This window comes from Helianthus annuus, chromosome 1 (genome assembly GCF_002127325.2).
Source record: "Helianthus annuus cultivar XRQ/B chromosome 1, HanXRQr2.0-SUNRISE, whole genome shotgun sequence".
NCBI classification, from domain to species: Eukaryota; Viridiplantae; Streptophyta; class Magnoliopsida; order Asterales; family Asteraceae; genus Helianthus; species Helianthus annuus.
In genome coordinates, this window is record NC_035433.2 from 52,861,689 (window position 1) to 52,870,587 (window position 8,899).

The 8,899-nt window shown below is 34.3% G+C and overlaps 1 long non-coding RNA gene across 7 annotated transcripts; it reads right to left on the reverse strand.

Annotated features, from left to right (window-relative positions):
• Positions 1–280: 280 nt before the first annotated feature.
• On the reverse strand, positions 281–4,295 carry LOC110900041. 7 transcript variants are annotated; one of them, XR_002570740.2, is made up of 8 exons: positions 3,998–4,295; positions 3,586–3,909; positions 3,259–3,510; positions 2,642–2,734; positions 1,916–2,120; positions 1,207–1,331; positions 811–912; positions 281–740 (listed from the first exon to the last, which is right to left on the reverse strand). It is a non-coding gene; the product is annotated as an uncharacterized LOC110900041 (long non-coding RNA). The 7 variants fall into 7 exon arrangements; XR_004869126.1 differs by having other exon boundaries at positions 281–446; positions 569–740; positions 2,642–3,510; XR_004869090.1 differs by having other exon boundaries at positions 281–446; positions 558–740; positions 2,642–3,510.
• Between the last annotated feature and the right edge of the window lie 4,604 nt (positions 4,296–8,899).

Consider the following 8,899-nt stretch of genomic DNA (forward strand, 5'->3'; position numbering starts at 1 on the left):
TAGAATGGATTAGAGGTGAACTCCGGGTAACTTTTACATAGCAAATCACATCCAAACTCTGGTCCGGACCACCATACAACGAATGGAAACAAACATTTTTTTTTACATGTACAATATATAGTACTTCTAGGAGACAGGGAGACTACTCAAATGGAAACAAACGTTTTTTTTTACATGTACAATATATAATATTATAATATGGTAATCCAAATAACATAAAACATAAACATGAAACCTGTACTGTTCAAATGAATTCAGATATTCAAGAAACAAATACAGAGACACAAAACAAAAGCATACTAATTTCAAATAGCAGGCCAGAGATGGTAGAACAACCAGGACTGCCGGTGATCCAAAGCATGAGAGGATCACGGTCAGGATCTGACTCTGACTGAATGAAGTAGTAAAAGAGCTGCACATCTTCCTTCTCATCCACACCCACATAACTACATAATATCATGTATCCGATTATTAATATCTAGGTTATTCCCCGTGAATACTCACGGGGTTGAACCATTTAAATTATGTATACAATAAATGTAAAATATAAAGACTACCCGGTAGCTACCCAAACATAATACTAAAACAACAGTTTTTGTAGAGCGTCCACCAAATTAGTAGAACCTGAGTGCCAATCATTTACCCAACTTGAAGTCCAACAACTACCAGTAAAGCGTATTGGTGTCTTGTTTGGGAAACATCAATAAAAATTGACTTGAATTGTGTAAAGCACCCTACAACTACAATGCAACAAACGAAATAAGAAAATAAAAAGAATACTAAGAACTCTAGTAGCAAATATGAACATACTTTCAGATAAGGAGGTACATTTTCATAACAAAGAAGTTTAAATAATGATTCGTTGTCAGGAAACCATGTCTTTCTTTCTATAGGGTTCCCATTTCCCATCACCTATAAACCATAAAAAAGAATAGTGCATGAATGTTAGTAAAAAAGAGTAAGAAATTATTGCTGGTCAAATTTCAAAGACATGATGATAAAAAAAAATGACATATCCTTTTGAAAATAAGCTTAGTTTTAAAAAAGCATGATGTGCTCCAAAGCGTTTAGGTTCTGAAAGCAGAGTCGCGGAAAAAAGCTTCACTTATTTAAGCGAGGCGTTGCTCTATGCACAACCAGATTAAGATATAAAATTGGTATTGTTATTCATAAATATAACTATATTAAAAAAAGAAGATATCTTACATGATGGAAGTTAAGAGGATAAATTGCATAGATCTCATTTCCTTTCTCTGTCGCATTTAAATGTGGATATTTATACTTTGTTGTTCATCAGTATGCACACTAACCCTTCCATCAATCGATCCAACCTATAAGCCAAATTTTTTCTGGTATAATAGAAAAACAAATATAGATGTATGCATAACTTTAATGAAAAGCATCAAAAGTAAACTTGGTTATTGAGAGCTAAAAGATTATTATTGAGAGATGACACTTTGGGTTACTTTTTATTAGCTTTGAACTTAAAACTTACAAAAAGCTATGTAAGTTTAACACGTATCTTTGATGCTTTTTAAAGAAAAATATGAAGAAATTTTTAGTATTTTCATTTTATAAAATGAAGTGGGAAGGTAAGCAAGGAGCAAAGGGTAGTAATTTTAATAGTTTATGAACTAAGAGAATTATTTTTGGTTTTTTTTTACGAATGGATGAACTAAGAGAATTATTTATGGTTTTTTTACAAATCAAGAGAACCAATAGATAGTCTGGTTACTTCTAAAATGCTAATACAAACCATTACAAAAAGTTGATTACTTGTATAACCTATTGTGCATCTTTGAGATTCCATTAAAAAACCATAATTGATAAAATTCTTCACAAATATCCAGAACATAAATTAAAAAAATATATTCGTAAGAAATAAGAAATTTGGAAGTAAAGAAAAGCATCTCACCAGCCACTCTCTATGACCTCAAAAGCTTTTTCATGGTGATAACAATCTCAGTTCTGGGTTTACTCCTTGTGACTTGGAAAGCTTTTTCATGGCAATAACAATCTTAGTTCCACACTTACCACCACCAAAACACTGCTCATCGGTCCAGCGCTTGAAAACCGACCCACACCTTCCTTCATTCAACACGCTATTGGGGCAGATGTGTCTGGTGGACATTATAAATCGTAAAAGGTAAAAACGTTTTAAATTAGACGACTGCAACATCCCACCTTCATTATCGGGAGTCAGTGGCACATATGACACCTTACTCCCATTTATAGGACTAAGATCATTAACATCTAAATCAAACACTTATCATTAACAAAAATTATACTTTTCAAATTTAATAATAAAAAAAAGACAAAACTGATCCCAAATTCATGCAAACGCGCCACTTCACATTACACTTTATGTGCTCAGATGTTCTCAATAAACATGATAATCAAAGAAATTATAACATTCCCAAATTGAATATTGAGTCATTAATCCACAAGATGCAAATGTGAGCGTTGTACAATAGGCTTTTGTGTTATCAATTGCATTTTTGTATAGTTAAAAAACGCATGTATTATGTAAACCCAACACCATATATACACATGGCTCAGGGTACAAATTTAAACCCAATAGCATATATGTTCAAAGTAAACAAATTGAAGAAAGTAATTTGAGATTTTAAGGAGGTATAACCTTGCACGCTTTCGAATAGTCTGTCGTAAATTTTGGAATTTAAGGTCATAACTATATATTTTGAGATTACATTCCCCTCTAGCAGCAATCGTACTGAAAATATAGTAACCAGAAAGATTTATTAGGCTAGATAAGAAGCACTATATAAAGAGCATTTAATTAAGTATAGGTTTCAAAAACCAAATTTCTACAATCTGCTAATCATTTGGAAGCTTTCTTTTTATCTTAAAAAGTAAAAGGGTTGGTTATGATCAGATTGGTTTAGCCAACTTCCTTCAACCTCTTGTAGCAATAATCATCTAAAAAAAGAAACCATGTCAAAGCACACTCTATATACATACAATTAAAAACAGATGCATCAGTCTCCCATGTACGTGTAATCATCTAGAAAAGAAATTGTGCCAGAGCATGCCCTATAAATTCAATAAAAACATATGGTAAATTTGTACTTAGTCTGATGCTAATCCATCTTCATATCAAAGATTGTCACGTCTCTTAAACTCACAGTATAAACATATGGTAAATTTGTACTTAGTCTGATGCTAATCCATCTTCATATCCTAGTGTCACTATTACACAAAACAAAAAACTACAAAATAATAAAAATAAAAAAACACCTTCACTACAATATCAGACTTTGCTTTTCTGCAAGTGAATCCTTTAAATTCTGAGTTTGACCCTAAACACAAATCAATAACAATTACAGCTTCTAAATGAAATTATCATATGCATGCAACATAGTGATACATAAACTCAAAACAATAAAATATACAAACCTGAGAACCCCAAGCAATGACACCAATCTGCTTAATACCTTTAAATGCATCCGGCAATAGATGAAATAAATCTCTTCCTCCTCTCACAATGTACTACACAAAGATCGTTTACGAAAGTCAATTATAAAATATTTTAGAAAAAAAATAAATTAGAAAAAGATATTATACCTCTTCGTGATCAGCAAGGTTGACTTTCTCCTTTTTAAAAACAGAGGTTTCGAAAGCGAGAGACAGCGCCGACTTGGTGATCGTCGGAGATGCAACCATACGAGCTCCCATAGCGGAGACAGAGGTCATGTTGGATGGAAATACGCGAGCGTGGAGTGATTTGAAGGAGGTTTTGGATGAGAGGAAGACTGTGGTGAAACCTAGGGTTTTGAGTGTCGGAGATGGTGAAGAGGAGGTGGTAGGTGCGACAGAGGAGAAGGTGGTTGCAGCGGCGGTCGTCATAAGTGACAACTCAAGGGTTGTCTCTCCGCTCGCGGCGGAACCCTAGCCGCCGTCACACAAAGCAGAAAATCGTGAGAAACAATACCCTAGGTACAGGGAATCATATAATCGTGAGAAAAAAAAAACTAACCGATTTCTTGAGAGGAAGGCAAGCCCGTCACACAATTGCTCTCAATCATCAAAACGCTAGATGAAGAACAAACTCAGATCCCATACCGGCTCTGTGTCAAGTCGGAAGATGAAGATGAGGATTTTGATTCCACTCTGATATTGTAGATCAACAACACATCTCTACATCTCTGATTCTTTTTTCCTTTTGAATCCACAGATCCAAATCCAGATCTTTGAGGGAGAGAGAACAAAAATGAAAAGGGCTCGTAGTTTGAAATTTGAAAAGGGCTCACGTGATGAGTTACAGAGAGCTGGTCAAAAGACTTTTTGTCTCTAGCCTGTTCTCACCAGCTTTTAAAAAAAAAAACTAATAATCGGAAAAAGGAGGAGTAGACACGTGGACAAAATGAATGTGGGAGTGACAAATAGGAAAGAGAGAAGGGAGGGGTGTTGTGGTGTTGACACATGGGATTTAGAAGCTTTGATTTATTATAATAGAAAGATTTGTTACACATACATGACTACATTTTGGACTTTTAAACATATGACAATGGTTTAGGAAAAGAACATTTGATGGTTGGTTTAAACATGGACTTTATACTTTGGTGGTTTGTTTAAGTGACTTAAGTAACGATATGTGTGTAGTATGATGCAAGCATGGTGGATACGCCGCTGGTACTTCCTATATATAAGTGCTTGTATTATATTACATGTCGTAGCGTTACTTAAATCATTTAGTTTGGACTTGTACATTTTATGCAAATAACATATTTTTCACAAGACTTTGTTTTACAAAAACAACTTGTTTTATACAACTTATTTTTACTTGGTTATTCTTTTAACCATACTTTATTATTTCATATATATACATATTAACTGATTTGTTATCACTTTTCAAACATTTTATAAAAACAAACACTTAAACTAGATTCATGACAAGTTTTCATTAAACATTTTCTTAAACCTAAGTCATGAATCCTATTTTTACAAAACCTATGTTACTCACAGGCATTTTTATGCTGACGTACCTATTTTCACATGTGTTTTCAGGAGCTGTTGCTTAGGATGTTGATCGTGACACGCTAGGGTGGACTTGGGCCTTAGTGACATAAAACGAAGATAGACTTAGTTTAATCATGAACTTTTGTTTCTTTTTTTTTTATTTTAAGACAATGTAACTTGTGGGTTCTTGTTTGAAACAATGTAATTCCACCCTTGGGTGATGAATAAAATAGTATTTTAATTACCATGGTTGTGGAACAATAATTCTGTTACAACACTCCCCGACGTTTCCGCCACGATTTGATGTTTTACGTGGTCGGGGTGTGACAAACGTGCCCTAAACTATACAATGCAATCTAAGACTCGATCCAAGACGAAGTCGACAGATGTAGTACACCAACAGACTCCCCCTCAGATGTTGACGAGTCGTCCATCGAGTCTTTGACAAATACATGTCTTCACTTCTTCAGTCTTGATCAGTCTCTGGGCTTCTCTCTGTCTATCTAAGACTCGAACGAAGATGTAGTTGACAGACAACTGCACCAACAGACTCCCCCTTGAATGTTGAAGGAATCTTCAGTGAGAGTCTTCAACATGTCAACTCTTCAATCTTGATCGGTCTGCATAGATGATTTTCCAGGATCTCTCTTTGACTCTAATTTTATCAGACTCTTCCTCTCATCATGCTAGAATCGTTGTCTGGAATTTGTTCGTCAGACTCCCTATCATCATGCTGGGTATGCTGTCTTGAAATTAGATTTTGCCTTTAAACTGAATCCTGGCTTTATCCATGTTCAGCTCAAACACCTTATTACAACAAACCATGTTGTGATTCAAATTAATGAATCAACTAGACATTCGAGAATTTTCACATTTAAAACTTATCAAACTTTGAAACATTTCTAAATCTGATTCAACTTAATGAATCATAATACATTTTAAATCAATTAACCAAACCATCTATTCATCATGTTTAGCCTTTGAAATTTTGAATATCAGCTTTTCAACATCAGTTGTCGAAAATCTTTTTGGATTTTTCAAAAAATATGAAACATAAATGCAATAACAGAAATTTAAATGCAGAAATGAAATATGTACAAACATATTTTTGTGAGTTTGCGAAAGAGGATCATATCAGATTTTAGACACATCACAAACACCGTTAAGCTTTTAATCATTTTAAGTTCTAAACGATTCACGTTGATTGACGATATAGTTGTCCTCTTAAACTCAATCTAAAAACTTTCGAAATGCTTACCGATACGTTAAGGTATATTAATTTTGCACTAAATTCTTATGGACCCCACGATCTCAGCATATCCCCTCATGATGCAATACACTGACTTAAGTAATGCCTTTAAACTTTGATCAACTGGGATTTGTGCGAAAACAAAGCAGAATGTTTAAACATTAACAATCAGGTCGATACTTCCGTATACGCAGAGAAAGTCCAATGTTTAAACAAAATAAGAAAATAAAACAAGTTGAAGTTGTTTAGGCTTTAACCACCAGGTCGATACTTCCGTATACGCTGAGGTGATCCAAAGCTTAAACGAAACACCAAAGAAAATAAAGCAGAACATTTAGGCAATAACATCCAGGTCGATACTCACGTATACGCAGAGGATGTCCAATGCTTAAACAAAATAAAGAAATAAAACAAGTTTAAATCTTTGCAAAATGAAATGCACAATCACAGTGTCATTTTTAGTGAAGTTGTGAAAGCTCACAAACTTAACCAGTTTTTATGCTTTTGGCATTCAGCAATTACTGAGCAGGCACACAATCAGGAAGGACAAAACTAAGTGCTATGCTTTTGACCGTGTTTCCCACTAGAACTAGGCTTTTTCTTTTAGTTTGTATCGTTATTGCAAATCTACTAATTTAGCTGAGCCTATCGTCACATCTTTAGTGAGACCGTTTATCACTATTAGACTTTAAATTTCTTTAGCATGCTGTGGTAGTCCACTGATTTTCTATCATTTCCTCTTGTTTCAGCAAAACTCATTTTAAATTTTTTGATGTTTTTTTAACATTTTCAAATTTTTTAATTTTTTTTTTAAATTTTTCTCCCCCTAAAATCAAAATATGTTTCAATTTTGATTTTCTGGGAAAATTTGAAACAAACTGTACAAACTTGACAACTTGATAAGAATCACATCAATTCTCCATCCACCTGGCGTAAACAATCAGAACTCCCACTCACAACAAACTATTTTCCCATTATGATTTCAAAACACTGAAGTTTGTTTTAATCAAAATGGTTTTTCCGGAAAAATTAGTTTGTTTACCAATCATTTATAGGTTCGGGGTCACTTCATCACATTGTTTTTCTTCATACACATGACAGATTTTACAATTTCAGTTTTAGATCTCAAACATCACATGTAGAAAATCAAGTACAACTTAATGTCCTTGATTAACCACTTGTAGGTCGAAATATCACAGTTACCAACCTGTGAATTTCTCAAGAAAAATGCCGATTCATGTTCCACGCTTACCAACCTAGGAACTCCGGCAACTCAGGTTTTTCTATTTAAACAGATTCACCCAAGCCTGACGATCCTTGGGTGATTTTGAATTCTTGTTCAACAATGGTGGAAAATTTGCATCATCCATTGTCAAACCCGAATTCTCCTTTTTTACCTCAACACCAGGCTCCTCTGGTTTTGACGAACTAGTATTATTGCCTGCACATGGCTTGTCTGACTTTGACCTGTCAGATTCATTGCCTGAAGGTGGCTTGTCTGACTTTGACACGTCAGATTCATCGCCGACCATTTTCTTCTTCTTTTCTTCTTTCGTCCTTAGATTTGTATCCGATGAATTCGTCTTGCTTGACTTTGCCATCGAGGGAGTTGATTCATCAGAACTCTTATTCTTATCAACAGATGAACCTGAGGACAAAATCTTCTCGAGATACTCTCTCGCCTTCTTCCTCTTCTTTCTCAGTCTGCCTTTTTGCCCTTGAGAAAGCTTCACTTTCGTTTCTTGAACTTTAGGTTCTTGAACTTTAGGTTCTTGAACTTTAGGTTCTTGAACCTTTTGTTCTTTGGGCTTGACGTTGACTGGCATCTTTTCCAATTTGATCTCCTTGGGCAATCTCTAGCAATGTGACCTCTGATTTGACAATTATAGCATCTTCTCATCTCATAGCTCCAATTCTGGCAGTTAACAGCAATGTGTCCTTGATACCCGCATTTGTAACACACTCTGTTATCATACCAATCACCATTTTCACACCAGATGCTCAGATCATAGCATTGTTTGGCTTGGTGATATTCCTTCCTCATGTTTGCTGGATTTGGCTTTTGAGCACTGTGGTCCGACCTGCACCACTTATTGCCAACAGTTTTTGAGTTTTCATTTTTCAATTTTTGTGATTTTTTATTTTGATTGGATGATCGATCTGATGAGCTTTTATTATCTTTTTGAGCATTTTTCTCATTTTTTAATTTTTGTTTCTGTTCCACTTTCTTCTTCAAAGGTTTTTGCTTAGAGCATTCTCCCTTTTCAGTCGATTGTAGAACAGTTTTCTGAAATTTTTCTTTTAATTTCAAAAACAATTTTTGTCTTTCAATTTTCATTTTCATCATCAGATTTCTCATCACAATCTTCAATTTTGACTTTGTCAAAATTTGTGACATCATCACTTATAGGAACTGAATTGATCGGTTTTGGACAGGGGATATTCAAAAACTTAGATGATGTCACAAAACCTTTCAATTTCTTTTCAAGCTCATTAATTTTAGCTTTCGAATTCTCAGCTTCTTTTTCAAGCTGAGATATTCTATCAGAATGAGACTTGATTGTTTTTTCATTTTCTATTTTCATGTTTTCAAGAACAGATTTTTAATTTTCCAAAACTTTTATCTGTTCTTGAAATTTTGTTTCATTTGCTTTCAAGTTCTTGTTCTCA